The sequence below is a fragment of the Nuphar pumila genome, chromosome 15, assembly GCF_984573655.1.
Source record: "Nuphar pumila chromosome 15, dmNupPumi1.hap1.1, whole genome shotgun sequence".
Lineage (NCBI taxonomy): Eukaryota > Viridiplantae > Streptophyta > Magnoliopsida > Nymphaeales > Nymphaeaceae > Nuphar > Nuphar pumila.
In genome coordinates this window covers 69,115,030-69,130,333 of record NC_143263.1, presented here as the reverse complement: position 1 = coordinate 69,130,333, position 15,304 = coordinate 69,115,030, and the positions used below count along the sequence as shown (strand labels likewise).

Sequence of the window (15,304 nt, the reverse complement as noted above, 5' to 3'; positions counted from 1 at the left end):
ATTAATTTTATAAGTATTGTTGCAAACTTGTTAACTAAATCTTTTATCATTTAACTTCGTAGGAAGTAGAAAAAAGAGGCATTGTACCATATAAGGATGTGTTTGTTGAAACACATAAACGGAAGACCATGGGAGACTTCATATCAGAGAAGGCGAGAACGACAACAATATGTATTTATTCTATTAATAATCATTGCAATATGCAAGTTATCAGAATGTTATTATTAATTATTAATGCATACTTTAAACATTATTTTGTAGGAGGCATATGAGCAACAGATGGTAGAGCGATATGACAATGACGCTACTCAACATCCATCATTTGATCCTGCAGCATGGGTGACTGCAGCAGGTGAACTCAAAAAGGGTCGTGTGTTCGGGTTTCGGAGTAATATGAACACTTCACCTGTTATTGCTTCTTCTAGTTACGACTCACAAACTTCTTTCGTCGACATAAGCTCCAAGCAACATCCTATTCTTTTCGGTGATGATGTATGCCAAATCGTTAAGGACACAATGCGTGACTACTTCTATGAAACCGTCGCCGACGTTCTCCGAGCTGAGTTCAACAACTTTTTGCTGAACAGGAGAACTTCGATTGCAGGTCCCTCCCAGGTATGAAAGTTTCATGCAATATATTGCATGTCGTTAGATTTCATGTAACTTTGATTGCCTTAACATATTCAGTTTTTTTGACTGCCTAAGAACACATATGAGCATGCTATAATCACATATTCAGTTTTTTGATTGCCGTAGAACATATATGAGCATGCTAGAATCACATGTACAACTTTTTGCCCGTCTTAGAGCACATATGAGCATGGTAGAATCACATATAGAGTTTTTCTGACTGGCTTAGAACACATATGAGCATGCTATAATCACATATTCAGTTTTTTGACTGCCTTAGAACACATATGAGCATGATCGAATCACATATATAGCTTTTTGCCTGCCTTAGAGCACATATGAGCATAGTAGAATCACATATAGAGTTTTTTGCCTACCTTAGAGCACATATGAGCATGCTATAATCACATATACAATTTTTTGCCTACCTTAGAGCACATATGAGCATGCTATAATCACATATACAATTTTTTGCCTACCTTAAAGCACATATGAGCATGATAGAATCACATATAAAGTTTTTTTGACTGCTTTAGAACACATATGAGCATGCTATAATTACATATTCAGTTTTTTGACTGCCTTAGAACACATATGAGCATGCTATAATCACATATTTAGTTTTTTGACTGCCTTAAAACACACATGAGCATGCTAGAATCACATATAGAGTTTTGTTACTGCCTTAGAACACATATCATTCATGATAGAATCACATATAAAGTTTTTTGCTTTGCCTTAGAGCATATATGAGCATGATAGAATCACATATAGAGTTTTTCTGACTGCCTTAAGACACATATGAATATGCCATAGTCACATATTCAGTTTTTTGACTGCCTTGGAACACATATGAGCATGATCGAATCACATATATAGCTTTTTGCCTGCCTTAGAGCACATATGAGCATGGTAGAATCACATATAGAATTTTTTTTGCTGCCTTAGAACACATATGAGAATGATATAATCACATATAGAGTTTTTTTACTGCCTTAGAACACATATCATTCATGATAGAATCACATATAGAGTTTTTTGCCTGCCTTAGAGCACATATGAGCATGATAGAATCACATATAGAGTTTTTTTACTGCCTTAGAACACATATGAGCACATGATAGAATCACATATAGTGTATAATTTATTTCAATATATTTTGTTTATCAATACCGACTGTTCTTTTCTTGTGTAGGTTGCTAGCGATAATCAGCGTAGCGGAGCTGAAGGGACAGATCAAGGCAATGAACAAGAAGACGCACAAAATCTTGGCGATGATTAGATTAATGTGTTGAATTTGTTCTATTTTTTTTTGTTTCGAAAATGTAATTGTTGAATTGTAAATAATTAAACTTGTTAATTTTAAAGTGGAACGATTAATTGTTTTATTTTCCTTTTATATGAAATTTTATGTGTACTTTGTTTTTTATTTACAGGAAATATAAATTATACAGGAAATATAAATTGTAGCGTTCTCGATATTTAATTTTCAAATATTTTTTTTTTATTTTTTTCTTGTTTGCGACGGATTAGCGACGGATATATCTGTCGCTATACATATAATTTAGCGACGGCTGTAAATCCGTCGCCAAGCCGAGGTCGCCGTTTAGTACCGGCAGATTTGCGATGGAATCCGTCATTCGTTATTCCATCACAATTAGCGACAGAACTGGTGACGAATTTATTCTGTCGCTGGTTAACGTCAAAAATTTCGTGACGTAAGCTATCCGTCGCTACTTCGTCGCTAAGCCGGTTAGCGACAGAATAGCGACAGAATGAGGTTGTCGCTAATCCACTGCTTTGTTGTAGTGTTAGGGTAATTTCACATTAGGGTACACCAAAACTTGGGCACACCATATCTTTCTCTAAAGAGAGAGAATATATGGTGGTTATGTACCATGATACCCTGTGGTGGCCGCAAGTTGATTTAACCATACATATGTTTTGAACATGGTTTATTTAATGTTTTAGAAGGTTGTATTATATCCAATTCACTGTAAGATTCATTTTTGAGATAATGAAAAAATCAAGGGCTCACAATTCATGAAAATAAGGGTGGTTTAAAAATTGTATAAAACATTATATTTGAGTCAGAAATAGAACATTTCAAACATCATCCAAAGGTTTGATTTTGCTTTTTAAGGTTAGATATATGTGAGTCAAGTGTCCACAAGACGTAGAAGCACCTATATATATATATATATATATATATATATATATATATATATATATATATATATATATATATATATATATATATATATAATAAAAAAAGGAGTAGCGGCCTAACACTTTTTTATTCTACCGCCAGCCTACCACCAGCGAATAGCGAATAGGGGTTTTCGGGTTGTTTTTTGCAAATTTGACCAGCAGATGTGTTTGGCATGGTCAATTGGTCATGTTTTTCAATAAAAAAGATGATTGTTTAAACATTAAATTTTTTAAAAATTGTAGACCGTTGATTTTTTTATATCTTATAACTCGGAATCAAACCATCCAAGAGTCTATTCCTATAAAATCAAGTATGTAAATCACATTTGTATGGTTAGATTTTACAAAAAAAAAAAAAGATCCCTGTAAAGCCTGGTAGGCTCAAAAAGTGTTAGGCAGCTCATTTACTCTTGAAGGCTTTAAAGTTAATGGTTGATAACGTACCAAAACTTGATGAGTGAAAAAAATCATGTTCTTACATGTGGTTGGAGTGAAAAATCAAACCGTCTCTGCTACTTCATAGATTATAAGAAACTTAATTAGCTTTTAAATGCGCCCTATTATTTAATAGATTTACGAAGTTACTATATTTTAGCGGTAATTAAATTTACCAACAAGTCACCATTGATCTAACTTTATGTTTTATTCATTTTTCACAAGTGATAACACAAAACTAAAACTATTAATCATCCCTAATCATGTCTCAGCATTCATCCAACTGCAGATAAGAGAGATTAGATGCTTTGGGAGCACCCTATCGTTACTATGACACACAAGCATTTTATTTTTTTTGAAATGCAAGCTGGGGTTAGGCAGACCCCATCAGTTATTATTCAACGTACCACTGGGGTTTGAACCCGTAATGTCCCACCCCAAGGAGACGTGCACTGACAGCTTCTACCAACCAGGCAATTACCAGAAAGTTCATCTACACGTGGGAAACACATTTTTGAAACATGAAATCCAATGTGTTTGAGACATGTGTAACATGTTTTCCATCATCTATCACATGAGGCATGTTTATCTCAGATATAGAAACATGTTTTCCATATGTTTCTTTTGAATAGGAATTTTTTTCCCTATGTAAAAAGAAAAAAATATGCTTTTGTTATTGAAAATTTTTAATTACTTATTTTTCAGAAAAGCTTTGATATTTTTTTATTGTTTTCTATTTTAAAAGAACGTAATTTTGCTAGATTAATTGAGAGTAACTTCAAGACTATTTTTACTTGTTTATTGAATATGTCTCTTCTAATTAAAGCCTAAATTCCTATTATGTATTTATATAAACACCTTGTTTTATGCACTTGTATAAATCATATGTACATATAAAAACCTATTCCTGCAATGGTATATTAACGTGGAGTGGGATTGCACAAACAAAATTTTTAAATTTATAACAGTTGATTTTTCTTTTTCAAAAGAAAAATTGCACAAGAAAATTTATGCTTCTCACATATTTCGTATTTTGTTTCCGATTTCGTTTCTCGCTTCTCATTTTACATGAGCCTAAAAACCATGTTTTTCGCTTCCGTTTCCCTAAACGTTTCCCGTTTCCATTTCCTTAGCAACCCTAGAATCAGGTTTCACTGTTATTTTCCAATTAGAGCATTTCTCAATTTATGAGAGAGCAGCTAATGTGTTGGGACATGTCCACTCCAAACAAAGGTAAGGGGAACGATTTTGGCCCATTTTCTAGGTATGCTTTACAGCCTGCTGCCCATGTCTGTGGACCCAGCCAGGACAGAATGATGGGCTAGCTTAGCTTGTCAGGCAAGGACATAGGATCCATGTACAAGTCCAGCCCCGGTCCTCCTGCTGGAAGCTCCTTGGCCTACTTGTCCAGATTTATAGCCCTAGTAGCGGCCATAGATCAATTTGTTCAGTCAGATCTAGGGCTGGTAAATGAACCGAATGAACTAAACTTGTCATGTTCAGGCTGGGCTTGTGTTCATGTTTAACCGAGCCAAGCTTGAGCTCTCTTAACATCCACGGAATAGCAATTGATGCTATAAGTAAAAACTATTGAGTACCTGGAATCTCACAGAAATATGAATTTTTAAATTCTCATTTTTTCAGATTATTCATTCAATTAATTTCAAATAAGTCTTGCTCAAAGCAATAAATAGATCTGGGGTTATATTTGAAGCATTAGGTAGAAAACTCAAATAACTAGCTATAGCAGGCATAAAGAAACTAGCTGAGATGCATTCTTTTTACAAAAAATGACCTTACTATCTTTGTAAAATGATGTCTTCTCACAAAAACCCACAAATATGCCAAAAAAATTTGCATGTCCAAAATCATTGATTCCTAACTTATTTAGGATCATTTTACTTTTCATAAGATATTTGTGTGAACCCCTCGACGTTCACATAAATATGCTGCAAACCTCTTAATATGGTTAAAATTATTCAGAAGGTTCGCAACGTATTTGTGTAAATCTCCCACCGTTCACAAAAATATGTTGCATGATTTTATTTAAAATGCCTAAGATACGATACTTACAACAAATAATGCTTAACACATCCATAGAGTTAGTTCGAGTGAAATATATGCTATTGCTCATGAGGCACACTAGGCGCTAGGGATGGCAATGGATCGGGGCTGGGGACAAGGTCTCCACCCGCCCCATCTCAAAACCTAAACCTCCATTCCCGCTGTCTTATCCCTGTTTCATGTCCTCCATCTTCGGTCCAAATGGGGGTGAGGCGGGACGGGCCCCATTTTCCCTCTATCTATTGTCATCCCTTAGAAGGATTGGGGATGGGGCAGGGCAGGGCGGGGCGGGGAAAAGAGTAAGTTCATCTCCACCTCCATACCTGCAGGGGATGGATTTTAACCTTCATCCCCATTTCATGCCCTTCATGCCCAGTCCAAACGGGGTGACGTGGGGCGAGACCCATTTTCCCCGGTCTACTGCCATCCCTACTAGGCACATCAAGCACCATCTATCTTATATATATATATATATATATATATATATATATATATATATATATATATATATATATATATATGCACTAAATGGTAGGTGCAAAATGGGGTTTTCTGCCCTTCTTGTGTTTTTTAGCAGTTTCTTCGCACCTCGATCATGTGTCTTAGATGAAAAAATGATATTTAAAGCCTTAAAATTTTACAAAGATTTTGGACAGTTGATTGTTTGAACCTTATAAAAACCCACCCATGTGTCAGAATGAGCTGAGCTGATCCCTAAAAAAATCAAGTACATAGATCACATCTGTATGGTTAGAATTTAAAAATAAAATGAAAAAACCTTGAAACTCTCTCTCTCTCTCTCTATATATATATATATATGTGTGTGTTATAACAACAACTAATAACCACTACTTTAATAAAGCATTCAACAAACTTAATTAACAAGGTGATTCTTAATTATAAATTCAATAGTTCATTAAAAGCCTAATTGTTGCTTGTGCCTAATCAATTTAACAAAATGTTATTATTCATCACCATTACATCTATCTGGAGTCGGCTGCCCTGTGTTCAGGCTCGACTCGTTTAAGATAAATGAGCTACTTGTAGCTTGGCTCGCCAACTATACTAACCAATCATGAATGAGTTCATGACCAGCTGAACTGAGCTGTGTCACAAGCTGCTCGGTTATTTTACCAGCACTAGATTCACCTGGCGTATGTACGAAATTTTTTCATAGCCTACATCCTGTGCTTTTCATATGATGTGAATTATTTGAACTTTTTAATATAGAATTTTCCATTTCCAAACATGGAATACATCAAGTGGCCACGTGGTCCTCTCAAATTGGCAGAAATAATAATAACAAAGGAAATATTTTAATCATTAGATCATTATGGAAATCTTGCAAAAATCACTTGAGTTGCATACATTTTCATTAATTACTGAATACTGATAAAGTTATTAAAAGGAACCGACAAAAGTTGACGAAAATTCTTAAGAAAAGAAGCTCACCTTCTCTAAAACTTCATCCACTAGCTAATCTTCTCTGTTTCTGAACTACAAATTCCTGATATTTAGCAACAATTCATGGGATTAGAAGAGTTTCTACAATATTAAATAGATCGCCCATTTTAAGATGAAGAATTTTTTGAGCAATCGAGATGAAATATGCCATAAAACTTTTACCAAAAAATAATTAGACTGTAATTAAGTTAAGAAATTTATGAGGTTTTTGAAGAGGAAATTATTTGATAGTTTCCTTGTTTTTGTCACTGAAAGATAGGCTAAGTTTGGGTGCAGGGAAAGAAAACTCCATGACCTGGTTTTGGTCCTGCCGTTTTGATGCCGGGTAAAGGAATTCCGAGGCATCCTGCCGAATTTGGCAGGACGTGCCTGGTTTGGCAGTTGCAGATCCAACTGACACAGAGGAACTGGAATTCCAAGGAATGCAAATTCCGTGGAATTCGTTTTTCTGGGAAAAATCACAGTGACCGAAACTCAAAAACCAGCTAAGATGAAAGAAGAAAGGAAAGGAAAAGAAGATGCAGTTGATACTCACCTTAACGATCCTGTTCTTCTAATGCCCTCACCCAAGCCAGAGAGAGAGAGAGTGAACAAACAAACATTTATTATATATATACTCTTCATGTGGGAACCGTTACAGCTAAGCAAGGTACAGATTGGGATGGCAGTGGGGCGGTGCGGGGGGACAAGGTCTCCACCCCCGCACCGCCTCAAGATTTTATCCTCCACCCCCGCCTCCATCCCCGGCCGGGAATGGATTTTATCCTCCATCCCCGCCTTCATCCCCGTTTCATGTCCTCCATCCCCGGTTCAAACGGGGATGAGGCGGGGCGGGGATATTGCGGGGAAAAGTGGTCGGGGCGGGGTTGGGGCGGGGATCGTGGCGGGGTGGGGAAAAGTGCACGTCCATCCCCGCCTCCACCCTCGGACTGGGATGGATTTTAACCTTCGTCCCCGCCTCCATCCCCGTTTCATACCCTTCATCCCCGGTCCAAACGGGATGAGGCGGGGCGGGGGCCCGCTTTCCCCGGGTAAACTGCCATCCCTAGGTACAGATCTGAACTTGGACGTATTCCCTATTGATAGGATCCGAACTTGGTCCTGTCACGTGAAACCAATGTTCTAACCGGTAGTCGGTTTTGGATCTCACTTAGGTGTCTTGAGTGAAAGTTTTGATAGAAGATAGACATTCTACTCGTTACGAAACTGGGTCTTTCCCATTTGGGCCAGACTTGGATCATAACCAACTCCACTGGACCCGATTCAACATTGACATGGGTCTGGTTCACCTCGAAATAACTTATACAGCTATAAACGGATTTAGATGGACTCCAGCCAGATCCAAGCCGTCAACTGAGGTCTGAATCAAATTGCGGCCTACTCCTAGGTGTGAAAATAGATTGGGTTCAGCCAGACCTCTGATGAAAATCTGACACCTTATCCTTGGATATGGATTTGAAAAGACGATCCAATCCTAGTACGATTGGATTCAACTTCATCAAACCAGACTTTTCTTGATTCAGATTTTGAATCCCAAGTTTCTGTTGGATCCATATTAAGATCTGGATCAATCCGATCCATTTATAACTTTTTCATGTAAAAGCACTTGGTCCACTCATTTTTTGGTTCCATTATTACCACCATATAGGATTCATGTTTGGATTCAACTCTACACCATTAAAACTTATTCAAATCTGAACCGTCTTGGATCTATTGCTTAAATCTCAAATTCGGATTGATCAACTGCAACCAGGCCCATATCCGATATGTTCGGCCCCTCGTTGGTCTCCAGTTTTGCATACAATAATAAGGGTGTCAGTGGGTTGGGTTTACATGGGCCCGACCCAGACCAAGTGGGTCTGGGTATGGTGACAAATAAGAAGACCCGTTTAAGACTCGGGTTCGAACCTGAAGGTCCTATTAATACATGAACCTGGGTATAGTTTGTGAAATTTTATACCAGACCCTGGCCCAATCTGAGTTTCGATTAAGACCCACAATTTTTCAATGTAAAAATGATAAAAAAATATTGTTTTATCAGGTATGGTCTGGGTCTGGTTCATGTAGTTCTTATTGGGTCTGGGTATGGTTTATCTTATAGTAGACCCCTGGTTCCACACCCCATACCATACCCGGAAATCTGGTCCAAGTCTAGTTACAGCTGGGTCCAAACCAAACCCGACCCGTTGACACCGCTAAAAAAAAGTAGGACAAATCCCCTTGTCTGTGTCCAAGATCCAACTGGAATCAGCATCTTATTCGGATGGATCCTGGTCCTAATCTCACAAAACATTTTTCACAGGGTTCAACTTCAAGGAATCCATTACTTAATTCATTGATTTTCACGTGATTGGACAAAAATAATTGTAGGCCAAGCTGTCATGGGTGCATCAAACCCTAATTTTTCTTTCTCGTAAAGCTTCATGCAGCCCTGAGAGAATGATTCTAAAAGAAGCCTGAAATCTCATGTTCAGCCAAACATGAGATTTCAGGCAGCAGTGATTTTTGAATCATTCTGATTCAAAATCACTGTAACCCGTGAGATTTTAAAATCTCACGGGGTGGCTTGAGATTTCAAATCATTCTGATTCCAAATCAGAGTGCGAATTGAGGGGCCAAACTTACCCTTAATTTCACATCTATTTTCCATTCTTTATGTTGGATCTCTGTCAGCGTTCAATTTGCTCTAGTAAGGCGCATGTTTGGTTCATCTATATCAGCCTAACATGGTCGCAAAAAATATAACAGCTATTTTACGAGAAATCTAATGATTTTTATCAGGAGATTTTCAAAACCCGATCCAATCCCAAGAATGGAAATATTTTCAAAATATCGTTTATATTGAAAACATCCAATTTTGTCATGATATTATTCATATTTTAAATATTTATATTTTAAACAAATTTTTATGTTTTTCTTATATTTTTGTATATAAATATATACTTTTAAATTTTATATATATTAATATTTTACCAAGAAAAAAAAAACTAAACTTTATCGCAAGATTTTCCTTCTTTGAAAGAAACTTGATAACGAGATTTGTGACCATAAGCCCAACCTTTGATACGAGGGGAAAAAACGGATCAGGTACAGGCCAAAGTCATGACCAGATATCTCTTAATCCCCATGTGGCAGAGGGATTCGAACCTGGGCGTTCACCTTGGCACAGGACCCCGCTTACCACATGGGATACCACTTCGGTGGTATATAAGAAAACACTTGGATCAGTCAGGTCGGTTCCGGTATCAATAAAGAATCAGTGTCCAAAGCCAATTACTCAGGTTAGATTTAGTTTACTTGAATAACATCTGGGTCGATATCTTTTATGCCCATAGCTGGATATCTAAGCTTGTGTTGGGTCGGGTATCTGAGACAAACCTGGATCTGAATAAGATCTGATGAAGGGTAATTAATTAAGTCTGGATATGGATGACCAACGCTTGTCTGGCAGGAGCATGCATGTCACTTTGTGTTGGGACTAGGGGTGTCAATGGGTCAGGTTTGGTTCCAACGCAGGTGGAACCAGACTTGGATCAGATTTTGGGTATGGTATCGGATCCAGACCCAGGTTTAATCGAGTCTACTATAAAAGAAACCATACTCAGACCTGATAAGAACTACATGAACCATACCCGGTAAAGTAATATTTTTTTATCATTTTTACATTGAAAATTGTGGGTGCGTAATTAAAACTCGGGTTGGGTCTGGGTCTGGTATAAAATTTCCAAACTATACCCAGGTCCATGTATTAATCAGACCAGGGTCTTAATTGGGTCTTCTTATTTGTCACCATACCCGAACCCTATAGGGTTTGGTCCGGGTAAACTCGACCAGTTGACACCCCTAGTTGGGAAGTTGCAAGTTCGAATCCGGATGGTATAGTTGTATAACTGGTAGGGGTCTGGCTAACCCTAGCTTTCTCTGTTGAAAAAAAAAAGTCTGGATCTGGATGCCATAAGGTAATAATGATACCGTACAAAAATAAAGGTTGAAAATGAAGTTTACATGAAAAAAAAATAAAGTACAAATGAAGTACAACTGATTGTGGATTTTATTTAGTGTCTATGCCCAACAATAAATAAAAGTGACATTCAGATTAAAGGTCTAACATAACGCCATCCATTTTTACAAGGACATGTTTGAGAGAGGATCCTGCATCGTTTGACAGGATCCATTCTGAGACATGTTTGCCCGGTACCAAATGAGAATTTGTCCCATCATTTTTCATTTGTGTAATTTGAGAAGCAAACAAACGTGCTCTGAATAAAAAAAAAGCCAGTGGATGAAGCCATTCTGGACAAGTCCTGTTCCATGTTGACCTTATCCTTCCATTTGACAGCACGGTGCCAGCAAAGACTACTGGTAAACTAGGATTACAGACGGGTCGGATTGAGGATGGAGCTTTTGCAAATTTTGACTGTTCTGGATCCAATTCGATCCGACTCCCCAATGTATTTTGTGATCTGAAATCCAAACCGTTTGCATCCTATGGTAAACAAGCTGAATGAGCTGAGCTAGCCCCGTCCAAAGTGAGCTCATTAATTTTGACTCATATGAGCAGAAACTCAATCCAGATTAGATATAATTGGATATCCAATCCAAAGCAGACATTATTTTTTGAGAAGAATCGGACACGGTATTACCGAATCCAGATTCCTACTGAAGATCTAAATCTGGATTCATTTCAATTTTGGATATGCTAAATCAGATTTCTTTTGGATTTGAATCATTATTTAGGTCAAATCTAATTCGGATATGGACCAAATTCAACCTTTCCATTTCCAATCAGATTCTTGTTTGAATCTATATTTTTACATTTCAGAATCGTATTTAGATATAACAAGATCCAACCCATATCTGATCTGTTTGCCGCCCTAAAACTGAACCCCTATTCTCTTGTATGTGAACTATATAGCGACCAAAAAATATCTTTTTCAAACAATTCAGAACAAGAAGAATTAAACCGTCATTTTCTTTTATATAAACTGTACATAGGACCAACTCTTTCACACAAAATTATGTGGCGTATTGCAAGCTTACTTGACATGACACGACCCGACTCAAACAACCATTGTTCAAGCTCAGTTTGCCAAATTAAAAAGCTCGTAGAATAGGCCCATCTAACCAGACACAGACCTATTTCATGAACCCAAACTGTGCCAGATTGCAAGAGGTTTGGTTCATTTACCAACTTTAGTGGAATCAAAGAAAACTATTTCATTCAGTCGTGAGCTCATTAGTGAAAGACTCCAGGAATACACTCAGTTTTGCCATGTATGAGTTTCAAACTCGTGATGTTCTTTCAGCAAGGTGACTTTCATGAGTCAATTTTATTTTAGTTTTAACTTTTAAATTCAGGTTAAAAATAAATTTATATTCAAGCAAAATTCGAGAGTCTAAGTTGATTGAGCTGTGGATTCAAACCAAGTTCCATGAGATGCTGAGAGGGGTCATGCCCAGCCTAGTGGGGTGCAAGGTACGGTCAGTGTGGCCCACAGGAGTTCAGGGGTATCTCAGAATTTTGGATCTTGGATAAGTTAGGTTCGGATCCAAACCTGAGTTTGAATTCAATATGGATTTGGATCCAATCTCATTGGATTAGACCCATAGGGTCAGATGCTCTAAATAACATCATTATTGTTTCGCTAAAAATTTTGAACGATCGATGGCTGACCTATTAGATCGGAGTTGACCTTGACATTTCTCATTCTGAGGGCATCAAAATCGTTTATCGGCACACTCAAATTGGTGTTGATTTAAACATTTTATCATTGACCGAAGTTTATGCTTACACTACAAGAAAAATGTTAATTAGCGACGGAAATTTATGATGGATTTTTTCCATCGCCAATTTGCGACAAATTAGCTAGAGAAAACTACGCGACGCTATTTCGTCGCTATTTAGCGATGAAATTTGTCCATCGTTAATCCATCGCTAATTATCGACAGATTAATGACAAAATTTTTCCACCGCTAATCCGTCGATAAATAATGATGAATTAACGATGACAAACTAATCGCCTCAGACACCGTCGCAACTTAACGACGGATTAGCGACAAAAAGCATCCATCACTACAAAAGACCTTACTTAGTGACAGAGTTGGCGACGACATATGTCCCTCGCTATTTTTCCATATAAGCCCCTCTAAGCTGCGACATTCTCTATCCTCTCTCTCTGATTTTCCCCAAAACCAAACCCTAGTCCGTCGCGTTCAGCTCCGGCCAACAAACCTCAGTGTCGTCGTCTCCCTCTTTGTTAGCCACTAACGACGTGCTACCAGTGACCACCATCGCCCTTCTCAGTAGGCGCCATCGATCGAAGCTGCTGGTGACCCCGAGTACTCCTCTTTGCTCCCGTTCGACAAACCCTACGAGCAGAGCCACTGCCTCTATCGTCGACACACTAGTGACCTCTCAGTCACGGTCTTCGTGCTCCCCCCTTTTTGGTGTCATCGTTGCAGTCCCCAGCGCGCCTCACGATCGTCGTTTCCTTAGTTCCCTATCTATGAGCTCCTACAAGCCGGTCCCCCGTGTCAGACCTGCCGCCGCTGTCTTTCCCGACATCTCCCAGGTAAACCCTGCGACCCCCTCTAGCCTTTTCCCCCTTTCTTTCGGGAATGTCGGAGGACCAGGGTAAGCACTGCCTTACTTGTTTTCTGGTAGGGGGCGGCACCCCCTGGCTTGCTTCTTCTTTGACAGGGGTCCCCCTCCCCTGCCTCATTTTGTTTTAAGACAGAGGGTGCCCCCTGCTTTACTGTTTCTTCGGCAGGGGGGTATCCCCTCTGCGTTGCTTGATTTCTCCGGCAGGGGGTGGCACCCCCTGCCTTGCTTGTTTTCTGGCAGGGGGGTGACCCCCCTGCCTTGTTTTTGAAATTCCACTAGAGGGGGGGTGAATAGTGAAATATGATTATGATCGATAAAATAAAATAACTAAGTAATAAGGCACAACACATAAAACACAGAAGTTATACTGGTTCGGTCAATATCCAGACCTACATCCAGTCCCCAAGCAAACCACTTGAGATTTCCACTATAACATCCGAGTCACCGGATAAATAGTACAACACCCTCTTCCCAAGAGGTCTTCTTCTCTCAATAGAGAAGGGGCACACCCTCTTCCCAAGAGGTCTTCTTCTCTCAACAGAGAAGGGCAACACCCTCTTTCACAGAGGTCTACTTCTTTAAACAAAGAAGGAATACAGTGGATAAACAAAGTTACAATAGTTCATAGGGAGTTTTATTTAATAAGGGTCTAATGAGAACTCTATTTGTTATGTAGCATGCAGTATTAACAGCTTCTGCCCAAAAAGATTTTGCAAGATTATTGTGTTGGAGCATAGTCCTGGCAGATTCCTGAAGGGTTCTATTCTTTCTTTCTACTACACCATTTTGAGGTGCAGCTCTAGGAAAGGCAAAGTTATGAGAAATACCATGCAAGTTACAAAAATTTTCAAAGAGTTCATTTTCAAATTCTCCTCCATGGTCACTACAGATTTTGACAATAGAACATGATTTTTCGTTTTGTAATTTTTTACATAAGATTTCAAACTGACAAAACGTGTCACTTTTGTTTTTCAAAAATATTACCCAAGTAAATCTTGAGTAATCATCTACAATGACAAAAGCATATCTGTTATGATTAAGGCTAGCTACCCTAGAAGGACCAAAAAGGTCCAGGTGGAGAAGCTCTAAAGGTCTTTTACTTGAAATGACATTCTTTGATTTGAAAGAAGATTTTGACAGTTTTCCTAATTGACATGCATCACAAAAATAATCTTTTTTAAAAGATATGTTGGGTAACCCACGTACTAACTTATCTTTAGCTAGTTTAGACATGTATTTAGAATTGACATGGCCCATTCTCATGTGCCATAGATGTTGAGTGTCATTATTAGCTATGAGGCAATGTTCTGTGATGTTTTCTAGGTATAGTTCATATATATTATTCTTTCTTATACCTTTTAAGATGATATTTTCATTTGTGTCAGCTATGAGGCATGCATCATGATTAAAGCTAACATTATAACCTGTGTCACACATTTGACTGATACTTAGTAGGTTATGTTTTAAGCCTTTAACAAGGAGAACGTCTTTGATAAGAGGTTTGTCTATGTTACCAATATTTCCAATACCAATTATCAAACCTTTGTTGTTATCTCCAAAGGTGACGGTTCCTCCTTCTTTATGATGAAGAACAGCAAAAAGGTCTGGATGTCCTGTCATGTGCTTTGAACATCCACTATCTAATATCCATCTGCTCTTCTTCTTTGGAGCCTGCAAAACATTAAGTAAATCTCCTTTTTGGTACCCAATCGGGTCCTTTTTTGTTAGACTTTGGAACCCATATCCATTTGGATTTGGGTTTGTCTATCTCTTTAGAGGAGTTAAAAAGATTAACATTGTAATACTCCTTATTTAGTTCAGATGAACTTTTCACAAACGTGGTCTTTTGATTTATACAAGAAGGTTTTTTGAAATGAGAGTAGCCAATACCATTCT

At 38.1% G+C, this 15,304-nt stretch overlaps 1 long non-coding RNA gene across 1 annotated transcript; it reads right to left on the bottom strand.

Moving 5' to 3' along the window:
* Positions 1-6,636: 6,636 nt before the first annotated feature.
* Positions 6,637-7,453, bottom strand: LOC149815536 (uncharacterized). The gene is made up of 2 exons (XR_016427816.1): positions 7,340-7,453; positions 6,637-6,847 (listed from the first exon to the last, which is right to left on the bottom strand). It is a non-coding gene; the product is annotated as an uncharacterized LOC149815536 (long non-coding RNA).
* Between the last annotated feature and the right edge of the window lie 7,851 nt (positions 7,454-15,304).